We start from the raw sequence: 18,923 nt of genomic DNA, 5'->3' as shown, positions 1-18,923 counted from the left end.
TTTCTTCAAATGTGTGAACATTCATTTGTTAGCTATCATGAAACAGATCTTCCTTAAAAGGATGTTCTTAGAATGTCCTTGGCCTTTCAAGTATGGTACCATAGAAGAGACCACAAGAGTGAGTCATGTACCAGCACAAATATTACTCAAAAGCACTAGCGTCTCATGGGTATGCATTCTGGGTGTTCACAAATGTTTAGATTCAGATAAATCTGAGAGTGTGAAATTAATACTGTATAACAGCTATGCTTATTAACAAGATTATACAACAGTCACTACCAATAATGATAACAACAACAACAATAATAATAATTTATCTGACAAAAGAAAGAATTGTTTTTGTTGAATTTTGGTATTTTGTACATAATTAATTACAGTTTAGGGCAATAACGAAATAATGTATAAGCTTTCGCAACTCTCAGTTTCACATTTTTGTGTAAGCGAGAGTTTTCGTGCTTTTCCATTTTTTCAGACAAATGTACAAGATGCCTAACAGATGTATTAGTTCACGAATTTACTTCCGAGCTGAAAATAAGATATTCCTACGGTGCACCTATACAACAACTTGTGCTAACTGTACCCTTCCTTTTTAAATGTTCGCTTGTGGTCACGCTTATTTGATTTCGTAACTCTTTCAATCTGTTGTCGGAGGCCCTAGTTCATTTGTGGCAACCTTTTGCTGGCAATTTACTTTTTTGTTCCCAGAATGAGATTTTCACTCTGCAGCGGAATCTGCACTGATGTGAAACTTCCTGGCAAATAAAAACTGTGTGCAGGACCAAGACCGGAATTCGGCACCTTCGCCTTTCGCGAGCAAGTGCTCTATCGACTGAGCTACACAAGCACGACTCACGATCCAATCTCCACTTTTCTGTTAGCATTTAAAATAGACTCAACATAGTTCATGTTTACACTGGACACGAAAGCCTATTCCCGCACAGTAAACAGTCAGCTCCAAACACAAACTGCCATGTGTGGAAACGATTACACTCAAGTAGTAATATCTACTAACGTGGTCACTTGATTAGAATACAAATGAGGCGCTGAGATCCAAAAGGACCTATAGCACACCGATGTCGATCTCAGATTTAAGTAAATACCAGAGAAACAAGTGATCCAGCTTTTCATGTATTTTGAAATACAGAGTATGGGCCTACAGCACACACAAACGTGACTCGCCATAAGATCAACAGATTTCAGAAGCATGAACGAAGGCTACAGTCTCACGATAGACGGTGATGTGCTTGAGGCCCTTATGATTCTCAGCACCTCAAAGGGATTACTGTATGATAAACTTCATAACTTAATGTACCGTAACTCACTCAAAAACCAACAAAATATGTTTACTGCCAGTGCAACTTTAACACATACTACCTTACGATCTAAGTTTACTCTATAGTAAGTGAATTAGCATATCTGAGGGGTGTGCTATCATCTAGCAGGATTTATACTGAGCGAACATGAATGAAAGTCTGCGGCTGTGTGTTACCATCTGGTGGCACTGACGTAAATTTATAGTTGAGTGGCAAGGGCTACCTGTGCACTTCGCGAACCGTACACATTTTTTATCAAATTCGTATGTATTTGGCCTTTAAGGTAAATACATCACTCTAGTTGCGCATGCGCTAAAAGCTACTTAAGCGGTGCACAACTGGAAGTGTGCTCACTGCCCTGTTGCCAAGTTTCACAGAGTCTACAGGAGCAGTAACACGGTAGATTACATGCGGTATCTGTCAGACTGCAGCATCTATGTTACGTTTAACAGCATTCAAAGAAAAATGACCAATAAATCCGCAATGTGTCGAAAGTTAGTTAGTGTTCAGGTGCTCTTTAAACAGCAGTCACCACTGTTGAAAGAGAACTCGGCCATTAGAGAGTGGGAAAGAGTGAGTTTCTTCCCCACCGTCAGCGTGTTCTCTCACTAAGCTACTGGACACACAGATGTAGCTGAAGCCGCCATCGCGAAAACAAAAGCGTGCGAAATGCAGTCCAGTGTGCACCTTCTGTAGCGTCGCCATACCAGTATGTAATAATAATATTTTTTGCAGGTGAAGTGAGATGTACAAAAACTATAAAAAAGAGGTCGTGTGTTTATGAAACGCGTAAAGACAGTGTTTTATGCGAGAAATTACGAAAATTAATAGTTTAAAAAGCAAAGACAATAATGATGTATTAGAAAAAGAAACGGTATCATTGTACTGACAAGTGTTCACCTGCGGTCTTCAACTGATTTATATACGTAAAGGTTCTCTCTCTCTCTCTCTCTCTCTCTCTTTCTCTTTCTCTTCCTGGTTGTCTTCCGAATCTTATCGAGGTCTATCACGTAATGTTATGTAATTTACTGGGCTGATGTCAAATACATACTAAGGTAAGTCTGAGACGACTATTATATACAGAAGTGTTAACCTATGTCAAATAATCCCAGTTTTCAAAATTATAGCGTTGCATGTAGCGAAGCGAAAACAGAATCGCTGGAGCACTGCAGTTCGCCGCCAATAAGCATCACATTGAAAATTTACATTATTGTTTTAAATGCAAGTTTTCATCAGTGCATACTAATTGATAATTTTTCTTCTAGCAAAACTGGAGACCAGTACCAGGCACATTAATGACGAATTTCCCAGTCATTTTAAGGTAATGTGTGAAATTATGCCCTGGCCTGTCCTACATCTAAAGGAGGACAACATTCATTACAAAGAGTGAACATTATATTTGACCTAGCACGGCGAAAAGCAAAGTGACGGCTAAAAGCATATTTATTTTCACGAATAATGATTAAGGTGCATTTGGCTGTGTTTTAATGTGTTCGTAAGATATCGATCATATGTGGCTTAGAATTTGCATAGAATTGCTCGATTGTTTTATCAATTGTAGAGCAATATTACGTCACATATAGATAATTTCCCTGAAACAATAATATCAGTGAAACTTTTAAGTAACAGAATAATAACATTTTCAAACAATATATGTATATAACATAATTCTGTCAGAGTACGGACACATTAAACTTCTTACACATGCAGTTCAGCCACTTGGCAATCAAGTAGTTGCAGAAAGCATGATTGATACAGAAAACGACTGTAAAGCAGTTTCTTACCAGATAGTCGTGAAGTCATTACCCGCGACAGACTTACAGCTGTTTGTTGCTGTTGCACTGTATGTAGGTGGAGGCCCCGAGATGGCGACAACAGGGAACGTGACACGGGCAACCCCTTCCATCCACCCTCAACTTCGTTCGTCCTCCGTATGGATGACGGTTAATGCAGCCACCGTGGCACTTCGTCGCGTTTACATCTCTCTCTGTCTGAATTTTGTAACATTTAGTAGTGTGTCGAAAACCTGTTCTTGAGGGCGGCGATTTTCTGCGGGCAAAGCAATATTTCGTTTCCCATGACGCTCATAAGGCAAAATATGCACTACTTCTGGACGGAAGTGGCTTTTCCCTTCCCAGAGAAATTTATAATAAGGTTCATATTTTAATTATCCTATTTATAAACTAAGCATATGAAAGCATAATTAAAAATATAATTTCTATAATGCGAAGTGATAAGGAAACCATATGGATTTTTGGCACAGTATGACTCCATGATTATTTATGGTTATCTACAGTACGACACACGGCAAAACAAATGTTTTTAACTAAATTTTACGCTGATTTCAACATTGTTCTTAGGTTTTCTTCAGTTTTCTAATAACTGAATTATTGTGTTCATTTTACTTTTAGTTGTGGGAATTTCACTAGGCCATCAAACTAGGACCACCAAAATCCACTGCTTTTTGGGTCAGTGGGGTAGCTGGTAAAAAGAAAGCATTGGAATATGAAGATTTGGCCAAAGCGGAAATTTTTTATCTGGGTCTAAAACTATCTTAGTTAAACCTTTTCTGGACCACAGCTGGGCCTTATGAGGAAATTTGTAAGGAAATTTTCAAGAGACTGATAACGATTTCAGTACGTTTCCTCAAATTTCCTATTGTCAGTCAAGACAAATTGAAAGCTAGAATTTTTATTCACCCCCCGAATCCACAGATTAATGAATGATAATCAGTTTAAGAATACAATGAATGTTAAAGAAAAAAAAGCTCGGACTGCCTTATGCTGTGCTTTCCTGAAAATTTTCTAGGAAATTAATAACGTTCAGATTACCACATCATTGTCCGGCTCACGTTGGAAAATTTCAAGAAGTTAGGGTTTAATGCCGAATATCACTTCCATCTTGGTAAAATTAACTCTGAGTATTTGCGGTAAATTGAGGATAATCATACGTATACGAATGTCTTTCATGAAAAACAAGGAACTGTAATAACGAATATGTTCTAAATGAACGCGTAAAGTGATAGTCGAATAATGGAACAAAGGTAATAACGTTAAATGTCAACAGAATTCGAAGTCCACATAAAATTTCAGTTTTAAAAGATTTCCTGTATAATTCGGATACGGTGTTACTGTCTTGCTAGAGGTAATGATATCAAAACTTTAAAGATATAATGCTTTAAAAAAATTTTTTTGTAGCTGGCGATAACTTTGTCACCAAAGTGATCGACAGAAGAGAATCTGACTCAACTTGGAGAGGGCAAATCTTATACTGAAGTTAAGTTCTATAAAGTCTACACCAGAAGAGACCATAAGACAAATTTTGGCAATATGTTAAAACAATATTTTATAAGAGAGAAACATAATTATTGTAAGAAAAATGAAGCAGGACATACATTCTACGTCAAGAAATACTGAACGAAGATAAACACCACGTACGACGTAATTTTACATATTCAATCCACAGAATATCTTGTACGAAAATAACGAATGAAAATCGGTTAACTATGTGCCTTGCATACTTTACATTTTCTTTCACCCCTGTTTTATCTACATTATGTACGTGATTTGATATTTTTCTTCTTCACGTCGGTCCAACAGTGTATATTAAGGACTTCAAAAGAGGAAGCAATAGTATTTATTAATATTTTTTCCTCAAGAACAAGATAATTAGTGTAGAATCAAATATATTGTATTACATGTTTTCTCTTTTCAAAGAATACAGGTGTAAATAATTCCTATTTAAATTGAGCAAGCAATAAAGGAAACAAAAGAAAAGTTCGGAGTAGGTATTAAAATTCATGGAGAAGAAATAAAAACTTTTAGGTTCGCCGATGACATTGTAATTCTGTCAGAGACAGCAAAGGACTTGGAAGAGCAGTTGAACGGAATGGACAGTGTCTTGAAAGGAGGGTATAAGATGAACATCAACAAAAGCAAAACGAGGATAATGGAATGTAGTCGAATTAAGTCGGGCGATGCTGAGGGAATTAGATTAGGAAATGAGACACTTAAAGTAGTAAAGGAGTTTTGCTATTTGGGGAGCAAAATAACTGATGATGGTCGAAGTAGAGAGGATATAAAATGTAGACTGGCAATGGCAAGGAAAGCGTTTCTGAAGAAGAGAAATTTGTTAACATCGAGTATTGATTTAAGTGTTAGGAAGTCGTTTCTGAAAGTATTTGTATGGAGTGTAGCCATGTATGGAAGTGAAACGTGGACGATAAATTATTTGGACAAGAAGAGAATAGAAGCTTTCGAAATGTGGTGCTACAGAAGAATGCTGAAGATTAGATGGGTAGATCACGTAACTAATGAGGAGGTATTGAATGGAATTGGGGAGAAGAGGAGTTTGTGGCACAACTTGACAAGAAGAAGGGACCGGTTGGTAGGACATGTTCTGAGGCATCACCAATTTAGTACTGGAGGTCAGCGTGGAGGGAAAAAATCGTAGAGGGAGACCAAGAGATGAATACACTAAGCAGATTCAGAAGGATGTAAGCTGCAGTAGGTACTGGGAGATGAAGAAGCTTGCACAGGATAGAGTAGCATGGAGAGCTGCATCAAACCAGTCTCAGGACTGAAGACCACAACAACAACACATACCTAACTGTCTGTTGATTCCCGATTTACGAACGATGTAGGATGTGTCATTGACAGGAAGTACGGTCAATGTGTGAATGTGCGCCGGCCGTTGTGGCCGAGCGGTTCTAGGCTCTACAGTCTGGAACCGCGCGACCACTACGGTCGCAGGTTCGAATCCTGCCTCGGGCATGGATGTGTGTGATGTCCTTAGGTTAGTTAGGTTTAAGTAGTTCTAAGTTCTAGGGGACTGACGACCACAGATGTTAAGTCCCATAGTGCTCAGAGCCATTTTTTTGTGAATGTGCGGATTTCATTGGCGGAATGTTTTCTACAAGCCCACGCACGTTGTCTAATCGTCAGGCAAGCTGCCGAAAAGTATCGTGTGCTAAACATTTCCTTTAATTTTCTAGAGTTCCTTGTCATTTTAGAGATTATTAAATTTTGTTTTTCGAAAGTCTATTGAGAAATCTAGGAACTGAAGTGAGTTAAAATGTAAGCACTTGTAAAAGTGATGAGCGAAAATATCGAACGTTCTAAGTGCAACTTCACACAAAAAGTGTTTTCAGCACAGTTTGTTCTCGGTACTGTGTTGGATGTCCCAAGATTTGTTCCAAGTGTCAGATCACGCGGTAGATGTTTCAAACACTCATTACAGATGGCGCATGCTCTTTGTGCCAAACAGTGGAGTTCCAAGTGCTCTGCGCCAAGGTCTCCTTTGTTTAGCCTGAGATGGTTTCAGGAGGTGAGACACAAGTTTTTGGTCAGTGAAGACAGCTTTTTGAGTCGCGACAGAGACTTTGCAATAACAGAGGAACGAAGAAAGGTAAACAAGGCCTTTTATCCGCAAGGATTACGCAAGATTGTTCAGTCAGCCAAAGGTACACGATTCAGTCACAGCAGTGTGACCACATGTCAAAAGCCTGAATAACCATTTTTTGCAGTGCCGTCCGCTGACAGACACGGAGGAAGAGAGCCAGTGACGTTCTGGAAGGTGCCGAAGGGATGTAAGGCTGTGCCCAAAAATGGAGGAAGGAAGGAAGATTAGGTTTAACGTCCCGTCAACTTCAAAGTCATTAGAGACGGATCACAAGCTCGGTTTGTATCAGGGATTGAGAAGGAAATCGGCCATCCCTTTTCAAAGTGACCATCTCGGCATTTGCCGGGAGAGATGTAGGGAAATCTGAATGGCTAGACACGGATTTGAATCGTTGTCCTCCCGAACAAAGAGCCATGTTGACTCCAGTGCCGTGGCCACTTGCGCTAGGTTTCTCAGTTGAGGATCCATGTCGCGAACAGCCCTATCGAGGTGGACCCACAGATTTTCGTCTGGTGTTAAATTTGGGGTGTTTGGTGGCCACGGTGTACGATAAACTCATATCGGTGCTCTTTGAACCACGCACGTGATCTGCGAGCTGTGTAGATCGTTGCATTGTTCTGCGGGTAGATGCCATAGTGCCAAAGAAAAGCAAACTACATGTGGGTGTAGACATGTTCCCCAAGGATGGATGCATACTTGGGTTGATCTACTGTGGCTTTCAAAATGACGAGGTCACCAAGGGAAAGCCACTGAAACATTCCGCAGGCCACAACGCACTATCCTCTGGCCTGGACCCTTTCGACGATTGTTACAGAGCGGTGCACGAAAACAGCCATCTGCCCGATGGAGTATAAAACGTGGTTCACCTGTAAAGGCCACCTGTCGCCACACAGTGAATTTCCAGTTGCCGTATTGGCGTACGAATTCCAGCCTTCGTCGTCGATTAACAGCAATCAGCGTAGGTCAGTGAACTAGGCACCTGCTGCGAAGACCCGTAAGCAGCATTTCGCTGAACGAACTTTTAGGAGACACTGTTGGTAGCCGCTTGGTTCATCACGACATTTTCGCACGTCGCCCAAGTGGTGTCCAATTCAAAGACTTGCACCAGCCCCAGAGAGTCACACGAAATTATTATTATAATCTGGCCAGTCAGTTGCTCAACATTAGCACGTCTATTCGGCCGTTAATATCTCCACACCCGTCGTTCTCCTCTGTCATCTGTGGTCCTTGATGCGGCACACCTGGCCCCGCGCCCGTTTTGGATAGCGTCATTTCGTCATGGACGGTATACTTCAACCATGGCGGCATGTGAACAGTTTACAAACTTAGCCATTTCGTAAATGCTTCCACCTTTGGCCCCAACGCCAGTGATCATGCCCTTTCGAACGTCAGATAAATCGCTCCGCCGGCCGAAGTGGCCGTGCGGTTAAAGGCGCTGCAGCCTGGAACCGCAAGACCGCAACGGTCGCAGGTTCGAATCCTGCCTCGGGCATGGATGTTTGTGATGTCCTTAGGTTAGTTAGGTTTAACTAGTTCTAGGTCCTAGGGGACTAATGACCTCAGCAGTTGAGTCCCATAGTGCTCAGAGCCATTTGAACCATTTTTAAATCGCTCCATTTCTGCATTACGTCACCAAATGCACTGTTTCCCGAAATACCCCGACACGCTCCATATATATCCTCCAATGCTAATGCTGCCAGCTGCTGTCTGTGGATAATTACGGCACATTGAGGTCGAACACAGATGACGAACAAGTTAAAGTGACTGGATTGTGTATAAGACCGTTCCATGTAATTTCAGTGTATAAAACTGATTCTTTCTTGGTTTTACGGTACTGCTGAAACATTGTTGTCAATGCTGGCGTGTAGGATCTCCAAATGCCGTATGTTAAAGTGTCTCAGTTACTATTAAAAAGTCTTCCTCTGAAACAGAAGAATGGAAAAATATCAATGTACTCAAAAGAAGAAATATTAGTTGCGAAACAGAAAGACCTCTTGGCGATGTTATCATTTCTTCCTCAACAGCAGAGGGAATTCTCCAGTAAACTTTGCAACGCCTGACCGAAGAATGGAGCTCGGTATGAAACAGCACACTGTGTTGAAAGACTAATACTTGATTTTAATTTTTTTAGTTTCTTTAAAACGTTTAACAGATAAGAGAAACAATTTTTGTCATCGACAGATCTTCTAGTCAAATTATTAGTGCTGTAATTCTGTACTTGTATTATCACAAATAAAACGTAGTGTCTCAGTATTAATGACACTTAAAATAAAAAGTTCCATGTTGGCAGTGCTGTGGTATGATGCTTAGAAATTTTTTTTGTCAGTGAAAAGGTTTGCAGCACCTTCTAAAAATTTAGGAGCTAAATATCCCATGTACAAAGAGGAATACGTTTACTATTCATATGTTCTTTGGAGCACGGTCATGATGCACATGGCATCCTCTCCCTCTCCCTCCCCCCCCTCCCTCTCACCAGCCAACGTCACCCTCCCTAGGATCTGCACATGCTATAGAGTCAGGCACCCGTGCGTCTGAAATAGTTCCTACATACTATTGGTCCATTTTGTTAGAAACATAAGCGCAAGACGAGCCCACCACGCAGTCGTTGTTGGAGACTACGGCGGCATCGGAAGCCCTCCGAGGCCACAAACGTGGAGCACAAATGTATGTCTGCCCTCAGTAGCGCGGTCACGGGGCTGTTTGTCCTGCGGGGCTCGCGAAACGCCGTTCTCTGCTGCCAGAGTACTATGTTTACGCCCACTTGTCGCGCCGCCAAGTGCAGCCGTATTTCGCGCCAGCGACAGTCGTTTGTTCCCGATAACGCGCAGAGTGGAGGAAGAAGGGTAGAGAGGGAAAGAGGAACGTGGGGAGAGAGAGAGGGAGAGAGAGAGAGAGAGAGAGAGGAAGAGGGAGAGGGAGGGAGGGAGGGAGGAAGGGTGGGAGGGAGGGAGAAAGGGGGGGGGGTGGAGAGAAACTGTACCGCTGCTCGGGTCGCTTCTGCCTGCCTCGGCCTTAAGTGATACGTCAGACACAACTGATACCCGGCCTGCTGCGTCTAATTCTGCATCGGGTACCGAGAGCGACGCTGGAGTATCCCACCCAGGCCGAGCTGCGGGCGGAGTGCGTTCTGCGCGGAGCTGACTTCGCCGGCGAAGAAACCGAAAGAAATATCGAGCACTGCGTTGCCGCCCACTGCTGCTTTGTGGAACGAGATGAAATATTGATGTCCAATATTTCCTGCCGAATAACGCCGTCCAGGAGATTTGTAGCTATCGCTTAGAAAAAGGCCTGTTTTCGAGGGAAAGATTAATGCCGTCCGAGGAGGAAGTAGTAGTTTATTCAGGAACGAACGACCATGTAGCCAGTAGTCCCTTTGTTTTCGCAATAGAAGTATCCCATTCCCTCTTTAAATCCTCGAGATATTTATTAGATCACACGAAAATTAATGTAATTTTGGAGAAATTTATACGCAGATTTTTCGGTGTCTCTATAAAAACGTGTTGTGAAGACCTGAAAAGGGCTCTGTGATGCTACCGGTACCATAAATTGAAAACTAAATAACGAAAACAACTGTTGTAACACGATGACTTAGTGACAAGAGTATGACGAATCTGACTTGCTACAGCGCTCTGAAAATTGAAATTTGACAATAGCCAAGGTGGTGAATAAGGTACAATGTTCCTTGTTCTTTGCTGTACTCATCATCCAGCCGAGCCAACAGAGAAACTAATGACTGTATATACAGGACGTCTGACACAACTTGGATGCTTCAAATTTTCTAAACAATTTGCCGCATTCAAACAGAGTTGTAGATTTGTGACAGTATTCAAGGGACTAGTGGTTTCATGTGAGGTCGTTTCAGATACTGAAGCAATTATCATTTTTGTTTTGTTTTGTCAGCGTCAGGCCATCAGTTCAAACTCTTTTATGCTCTATTGATATATCAATGAACTTGAATGGACTGCCTGAGTTGCATGTCAATTCCGATGTACATTTTGTTACATTTTGTTATAAGCTATACTCAGATACTGCTGACTGCAATATGACTGTTCTCCGTTTCTATTAAGGGGTGCGGAAAGATATTGATGTTCTTTCCGATTTGCAAAAGGAAATATGTGTAGTTGAGAACACACAGGTAACAAACATTAAACCAACAACAGTGTACCAGTACATTTGTTTACTATCAAATTTCATTCACGTGATTTTCAGTGAAATGTTTGAGTGGAGCGAAAACAAGAATCCTTAGAAATTGCAAAATGGGTTTTTGTCCGAATTTTCATAGCGAAATGGAGATTAGCTAGACAGGTGGGATATCAGATTTACTAGCATTAGGTGTAGTTTTGCATAAAAGTATTCATGGTAATTAGGAAGAACTTCATTAGTGATATGAAAGGAAACAAAAATACAGGGTGACCCAGAAGTCAACCAACACCAAATTAAAAAATCCTGATCTTTATTGGTGTCACAGTTTATATTTTTTCATCGCAGATGTTGGCAATGCCCACCGTGTGCTGCAACACGGCCCTCAACACCTTTCTTCACGTTCGCTGCTACTTCTTGGATGGTCGCTCCACTTAGGTGAGGCATTTCAACTTCGATGTTGTGCTTCAGTCGAACGATCGTGTGAAAGTTGGGCTTGAAAACTTTGTTCTCCGAATTTTTCCAAAGAAAAGAGGCGCGGGAAGATAAATCTGGGGATAGCAGTAGGCATAGATCACGTGAAATGTTGTGTCCTCCCAAGAAATCACGCAACATTATCATGGTGCTATTCGCCCCGTTGCGCTGTTCACCATCTTCCCACAGGCAGCAGTGTAGTTCATCAGCCTCTAACAATGCTCAGAATTGCATGATGATGTCCTGGTAACGGTCGGCAGTTGTCGTCCCCGAAAAAAAAAAAAAAATTGGGCCTACAATTCTTTTGCGCGGTATTTATGTCACATACTAAGGTCTACAGTTCATTGGCGATGTAAACATTTAAGCTTCCAAGTTAACGCCATAGCCATTTATGTCACATACGTAGTTTGATACTCATAAACTCACTCACCAAAAAAGTTTGTTGGCGTAGTCATCATCAGAACCTGTAAGACTCTTCCCGGTGACCTAGAATCACGAAATGTTGCAAGAAGTAAGATTTTACTGCACAAGTAAAGAAAAGTCCGAAAATGGTTAATTTGTAATTACATCACAAAAACTTCTTTTCCACTTATTATCTGACTCTCTCTATCTGTCGATCTCTTAAGTAGTGATATCGATAAAAGGAAAATATCGACGAGGTACTCGACTCCCGGAATGGATGAACTATCTATATACGAGGGTAGTCCCAAAAGTAAGGTCTCCAATTTTTTAATAAGTACATAGACCTGTTTATTTCTACGATGGTTTACATCAGTTTACAGCTTGAACATCTAGCTATTAGCCGGCCGGGGTGGCCGAGCGGTTCTAGGCGCTACAATCTGGAACCGCGCGACCGCTACGCTCGCAGGTTCGAATCCTGCCTCGTGCATGGATGTGTGTGATATCCTTAGGTTAGTTAGGTTTAAGTAGTTCTAAGTTCTAGGGGACTGGTGACAGAAGTTAAGTCCCATAGTGCTCAGAGCCATTTGACCCATTTAGCTATTTTTCAACATAACCACCATTTCCGTCGATTCATTTTTGTAGACGTTTTGGCAGTTTTTGTGTGCCCATGTCATACCAGCACGCTGCCACGGTGTTCAGAAAGTTATGAACCTCTTCTTTCACCTCGTCGACGGAGCTGAACGTCTGGTCCCTTTAATCCCACAAACCAACCAACCGGAGCTGAACCGCTTTCCGGCCAAATGTTGTTTTAACCTAGGGAACAGGTGATAGTCACTGGGCGCCAAGTCAGGACTGTGGGGTGGATAGGTGATTATGTTCCACTGAAACTGTTGCAGGAGAGCAACGGTTTGCCGAGCGATGAGTGGGCGAAGGTTATCATGGAGAATGTGTACGCCCTTGCTCAACATTCCTCTTCTCCAGTTTTGAATTGGCCGTTTGAGTCTCACAGTACCTGTCAGCGTTAATTATGGTCCCAGTGGGCATAAAGTCGACCAACAATACCCCTTTCCGATCCCTAAAAACGGTTGTCATGACTTTACCGGCAGACTGTGTTTGAATTACCGCGGCTTTGGCGAAGAAGGATGCCGCCACTGGCGTGATTGTTGCTTGGTCTCAAGTGTAAAGTTGTATGCCCAGGTTTCGTCACCTGTGACAACTGAGTCCAGAAAGGCTGCAAGGCGGTGAAGAAATGTGTGGGAATCATCAGCCTCTTGCCGCATGAGGTCCCCAGTCAGCATGTGTGTCACCCATCTTGCGCACGCCTTCCGGTAGTTCAGCGTTTCCGTTAAAATTCTGTGAGCGGTGCTTCGGGAAACCTCAGGAACCAACGTGCAGAGATCATCCAGGGTGATCCGCCGATCTTCACGCATTATTTGCTCAACCTTCAACACTGTCTCCTCAGAAACTGACGGTCTCCTGCTGCTTTGTTCGTCGTGAATTTCGGTCCGACCAGCTGCAAACTTTACACCACTTACGAACATTTTTGACATCCATGCACGACTCACCATACATTTCCGTCAATTGGCGATGGATTTCAATCGGCGCAGTGCCCTTTGCGTTCAAAAACCGAATAACTGCCCGGAATTCGCACTTGGTGGTAACATCCAACGGGAGCTCCATTCTCAACGGCTGCCAGCTCGGTGTCCGCATGTTTACACACAGCGCGTGAAGCACTCTTCATAACAGTCTGACCAACAGCCACACAAACAGAGTTCTGTACTTGTCAAAAAACAGGGTACCTTACTTTTGGGATTACCCTCGTACATAACTAAGTTTGTACCGTACCCTCACAGCGCAAGTCTTACTCGCACTTGTCAATTTTTTGGTGTATTAGTTAGTTTTTCCATATAATTAAGTCACACTGTTTGTTTCATAACAGGATGTTTTCTTACATCAGTTCACTACATGAGTATTACAAGCAGTTGGCAAATGTATGAGCCTTATACCCACTTTTTACTGTAACTGTTGACCGTTAGTTACTTTTAGTAAATACTGAGCCATGGGGATTTCGCGGGCCTTGATTTCGGACGTTATTCGCAGGCAGCACGAATCGATTGTAGCTTCTCTCTGATTATCTCTGACACATCGAATGATAAAGTAGGCCTTAAGCAGCGTAGCTGGTGCAGTAAGAGCCAGGCAGCCAGTGTCAGCGGGCTACAGGGCGTCACGGGCCGAGTTCCGGACGTAGTTGGTTATAATCGAGCCAGACAACCCTTCCGTGGAAATGTGGGCGATAAGGTTTTCGTCCGGAACTCTAATGTGGGCAGTGGACATCAGTGTGGATCTACTGGGAAACTAACTCTGTTTATGTCAACACTTGGTGCAACAAGTGAAGTCAGAGTTATGACACTGAGCTAATTTCGGTGTCCTTCTGTCCGCGTCCATTTGTCCGGCTTTGTGTACCATGCTGTGTGGGACTGGGTGCTGGGAGCGACACTGGATACTTCCAGGATTATCAAATATCTGCCACATTGTGCGTTTATGGTCAGTATTTCTCACACTACGGTATGTCCACCCCTATTGCCTGCGTTTGATGGTTTACTGAAATATCTGTTTGAGTGTTATTATCTGAGCTAAGGCTCTGCTGCTTCAGATTATGTATATTTCTGATCAGTCGAATATTTGGCTGTATATGTAATTGTGATTGTGTTATGGATTTGCGTGTACCACTGAGCGCTTCATTGTAGTGTATTTGTGTTGACTATACGCAGTATGAAAGACTAATTTCAGTGACTAACCTTAATGCTAGATTTTCCCACTGATATGGCCGTCGGCTTTCTTGTGCCGTAATACTCTTTATAAGTGTTCTGGCAATAAACTGTGGCAAAAAATTTTGCCGGCTAAATTGTCATCTTAAGTGTTTTTAAGGATTTTGCATTTAATCTTTTATTTTATGTTTTGTTTGCTTGAACAGGAATTTCCTGCATTTACTACACACGTTAAATTTTTGTTGTAGGTTTCCATGTCTAAAATCACGGAAGAAAGCATTGCTTGTACGATCTAATTATTAAGTACCGCCTCATAGAAATAAGCTTGTCATTTGTCAGATCTTATTCTCTGGGCATTTATTAAGTTTTCTTGTATCAAATTTTATTCAGTTAAATGGTTTAAGAGACATTATCTTCGCCATTATTGCATATTGTAAATATTTTGTTAATTTGTTAAAGATTGTGTTTATTTATTCATCATATTATGTGGTGGTCAAATAAGTGTAACCATTCAAACGACAAATGACGATGCTATTCTGCCCTTCCATACTTCCCTTGTCCTACCCCATCCTGTATTTAGAAAATCTGCTTATTAAAGGTTTTAAACAAAAGACTTAAAACCAGACGGAAGCAGTACTGCATGAGGAACAAATAAGTTTTATGAAAGGATGCTCTACGATAGATGCAGTTTTTATTTTACTGTAGATAATACAGATAGCAGAGAATATTACAAAGAAACACACATTGCTTTTTAGATTTTAAAATAAGCTTTTGACACCGTCAATCGACAGAAAATTTGGAAGATAATGATGAATCATGGATATTCAAAACATCTAATAAATGCGATAAAAAGTATGTATCAGAACATGACTATCACTCTTATCTCAACGGAAAAATGATTATTGAGATACCAACTAACGAAGGAGTGCGACGAGGCTGTTGTATCTTCCGAACATTGTTTAACAGTTCTTGTTGTTGTCTTCAGCCCAGAGAGAGTTTTGATGCAGCTCTCCATGCTACTCTATCCTGTGCAAGCCTCTTAATCTCCAAATACCTACTGCAAGCCATATCCTTCTGAATCTGCTTAGTGTATTCATCTCTTGGTCTCCCTCCACGATTTTTACCCTCCACGCAGTCCTCCAGTACTAAATTGGTGGTCCCTTGATGCCTCAGAACATTTCCTACCAACCGATCTCTTCTTCTAGTCAAGTTGTGTCACAAATTCCTCTTCTCCCCAATTCCATTCAGTACCGCCTAGTTACTTACGTGATGTATCCATCTAATCTTCAGTATTCTTCTGCAGCACCACATTTCGAACACTTCTGTTCTCTTCTTGTCTAAACTATTTATCGTACGTGTTTCACTTCCGTACATGGCTACACTCCACACAAATTTCCTGATACTTAAATCTATACTCGATGTTAACAAATTTCTCTTCTTCAGAAACGCTTTCTTTGCCATTGCCAGTCTACATTTTATATCCTCTCTACTTCGACCGTCACCAGTTATTTTACTCCCCAAATAGCAAAACTCGTCTACTACTCATTTCCTAATCAAATTTCCTCTGCATCACCTGATTTAATTAGAATACATTCCATTATCATCGTTTTGCTTTTGTTGATGTTCATCTTATATCATCCTTTCAAGACACTGTCCATTCCGTTCAACTGCTCTTCCAGGTCCTTTGATGTCTCTGATAGAATTACAATGTCGTCGGCAAACGTCAAGGTTTTTATTTCTCCTCCATCGATTTTAATTCCTACTCCAAATTTTTCTTTTGTTTCCATTACTGCTTGCTCAATATACAGATTGAGTAACATCGGAGGTAGGCTACAACCCTGTCTCACTCCATTCCCAACCACTGCTTCCCTTTCATGTCACTCGACTCTTATAACTGCCTTCTCGTTTCTGTAGAAATTGTAAATAGCTTTTCTCCCTCTGTATTTTACCCCGGCCTCCTTCAAATTTGAAAGAGAGTATTCGAGTCAACATTGCCAAAAGCTTTCTGTAAGTCTACAAATGCTAGAAAAGTAGGTTTGCCTTTCCTTAATCTATCTTTAACAGTTACGCACATGAAATAAAGCATATACAGAAAACATAACTTCAAAAAGGTATATATCTAGACAGAACGACTCTTTTAAATAACTCACTATACGCTGACGATTAAATGATCCTAGTAGATAAAGAAGAGCACCTTCAGAAAGGAATTTACTTACCGAAACAAACAAGTGCGAATTTTGACGTGGACATGTCAAAAGAAAAACCAAGATAATGACCTCCATGGGGAAACAACACATTAGGACCAAAATAGTGGTATATGAAAAGCTTTTAGAGCAAGCAACCACTTCATTTACCTAGTATGTGACCTGACAAATGATACAGCAAAGATATAGAAATTAAGTTTAATAAATTTAGCCAGGTATGTGAAACAATTAACAGAAATCTTAAAAACCAAACTAGGAAAGATACTCAGATTAAATTCTACGAAACAGTTGCAGTCCCCGCACTGCTCTATGGAAGTGAAACCTGGGTGGTTAGCAGAAAGCAATAAAGTCGTATCCAGGCACAAGAAATGAAATTCCTGAGACGAGTTAAAGGTGCCACAGTAGAAGAGAGACTAAGGAATCAATATATTAGAAAAGAACTAAAATTTTTTAGTATAAATGATAAAATCGTAGAGTATAGGAGAAAACTGAAGAACACCTAGTGACAATGGAGTGTGACGGACTCCCCTTAAAGGCTAGAAAATATAAGTTCAAATGGTTCAAATGGCTCTGAGCACTATGGGACTCAACTGCTGTGGTCATCAGTCCCCTAGAACTTAGAACTACTTAAACCTAACTAACCTAAGGACATCACACACATCCATGCCCGAGGCAGGATTCGAACCTGCGACCGTAGCAGTCGCACGGTTCCGGACTGCGCGCCTAGAACCGCGAGACCACCGCGGCCGGCTAGAAAATATAAGTACGAAGAAAGAAGAGACAAGGGAAGACCCAAGCAACGATGGGTACCGTAACAGGCAACCTCGTACAATACTTGAAGAGGAGAAGAAGATTAAAGGTCTGTGACCGATTCTTCCAGCAGTGCCAGGAGTTTAAATTTTTATCCGCTGTTTAAGAATCACGCATCTTGCTAATCAGTTTAGTTCAAAACTAGGTATCGTCTGTGACACTGCTATTTTAAGATGGTTGATTCAGTTGTTCCCTATGTGAATGTAATAGTGCCATTTCTTCGTTTCACAAATTCTGTAATGTGGGAGACCAGGTCAAATAGACCATGTTAGGGTTAAACATTTTTCGTAAATTCACTTTCAGAGAATTGTTTTTCCTTTCGAGTATCCAAAAGTTGCGTCTAATTGTGTAGAAGTTAGTTATATAAATTTTGAATTTATTGCAGTCTCAATTATTTTGCCAGCTTTAAAAGCTAATGCTCTTTGACACAGGACAATATGATAATACCGATAAAAGTTGAATATATTTTTATTCTTAGAAAGTATAAGACAAAATATTTATCAGTTATACATTGCTACATATTTCTTACTGAACAGCATTTACTGAAAGAATTATTGTGACGAAAACGAATATAAGTCTAGACCAGTATTTTTCCACGACAGAAATCGCACACGAATTTTCTTCCTTCGAAGTCTGAGATATTCTCATCTCATGTGTAGCATTTGCAACATACTACCCAGGCGTCTCACCGAGAGCCATTGTCCATCTCATCACTTGCAAGACACGGTAGAATACTTCCTTTGGAAATTTCTCGGTTTCGTCTGTAACGAGATAGTGATCTGTGGTCTTCGGCACAGGGAAATGATTTTTGTTAAACACAAAGTGATTGCAAAGTTCGATCTCACATTCCTTGAACCCTCTAACTGCATTCTCTTTGTAAGTGCTTTGAATAATCAGAGCTCAATAGATATCGAGATCGTCAACTTGCTCAGTTCAGTGTTTGATTTTTGGAGTAGGATTGACAAGAATAAGTTATGAATAAATAGATATTGTGAAACTTATTCATTTTCTGTTCAGTCATCTACAATGAAGATTTACCAAATACCTTACCAGTTATGTGGAATGAACTGAAAATTGTAACACGCAAGCAGCGCGCGCAACAGTTACCTTGCGCCCACTTAACTAGCAGCAACAGTTCCTTGTGCGAGTCTTTCGCATGTGACCGTGCAAAGCGTTAGTAGGGTCCGTATGATGATCCTACCTGGAAATGATTAGACCCCTTACCCCGCTCGTCGACTTGTCCTGGCCTCCTGTTGTTGTTGTTGTTGTTGTTGTCGTCGTCGTCCTCTTCAGTGCAAAGGCTGGTTTGATGCACCTCTCCATGCTATCTTGTTGTGTTTATCTCTGAACTGCAACCTACATCCTTCTGAATCTGCTTCGTACATTCATCTCTTGGTCTCCCTCTGCGACTT

The sequence above is a fragment of the Schistocerca americana genome, chromosome 3 (genome assembly GCF_021461395.2).
Source record: "Schistocerca americana isolate TAMUIC-IGC-003095 chromosome 3, iqSchAmer2.1, whole genome shotgun sequence".
In the NCBI taxonomy this organism is placed as follows: Eukaryota; Metazoa; Arthropoda; class Insecta; order Orthoptera; family Acrididae; genus Schistocerca; species Schistocerca americana.
The sequence above is the reverse complement of the archived record's forward strand: the minus strand, read 5'-3'. Positions refer to the sequence as shown.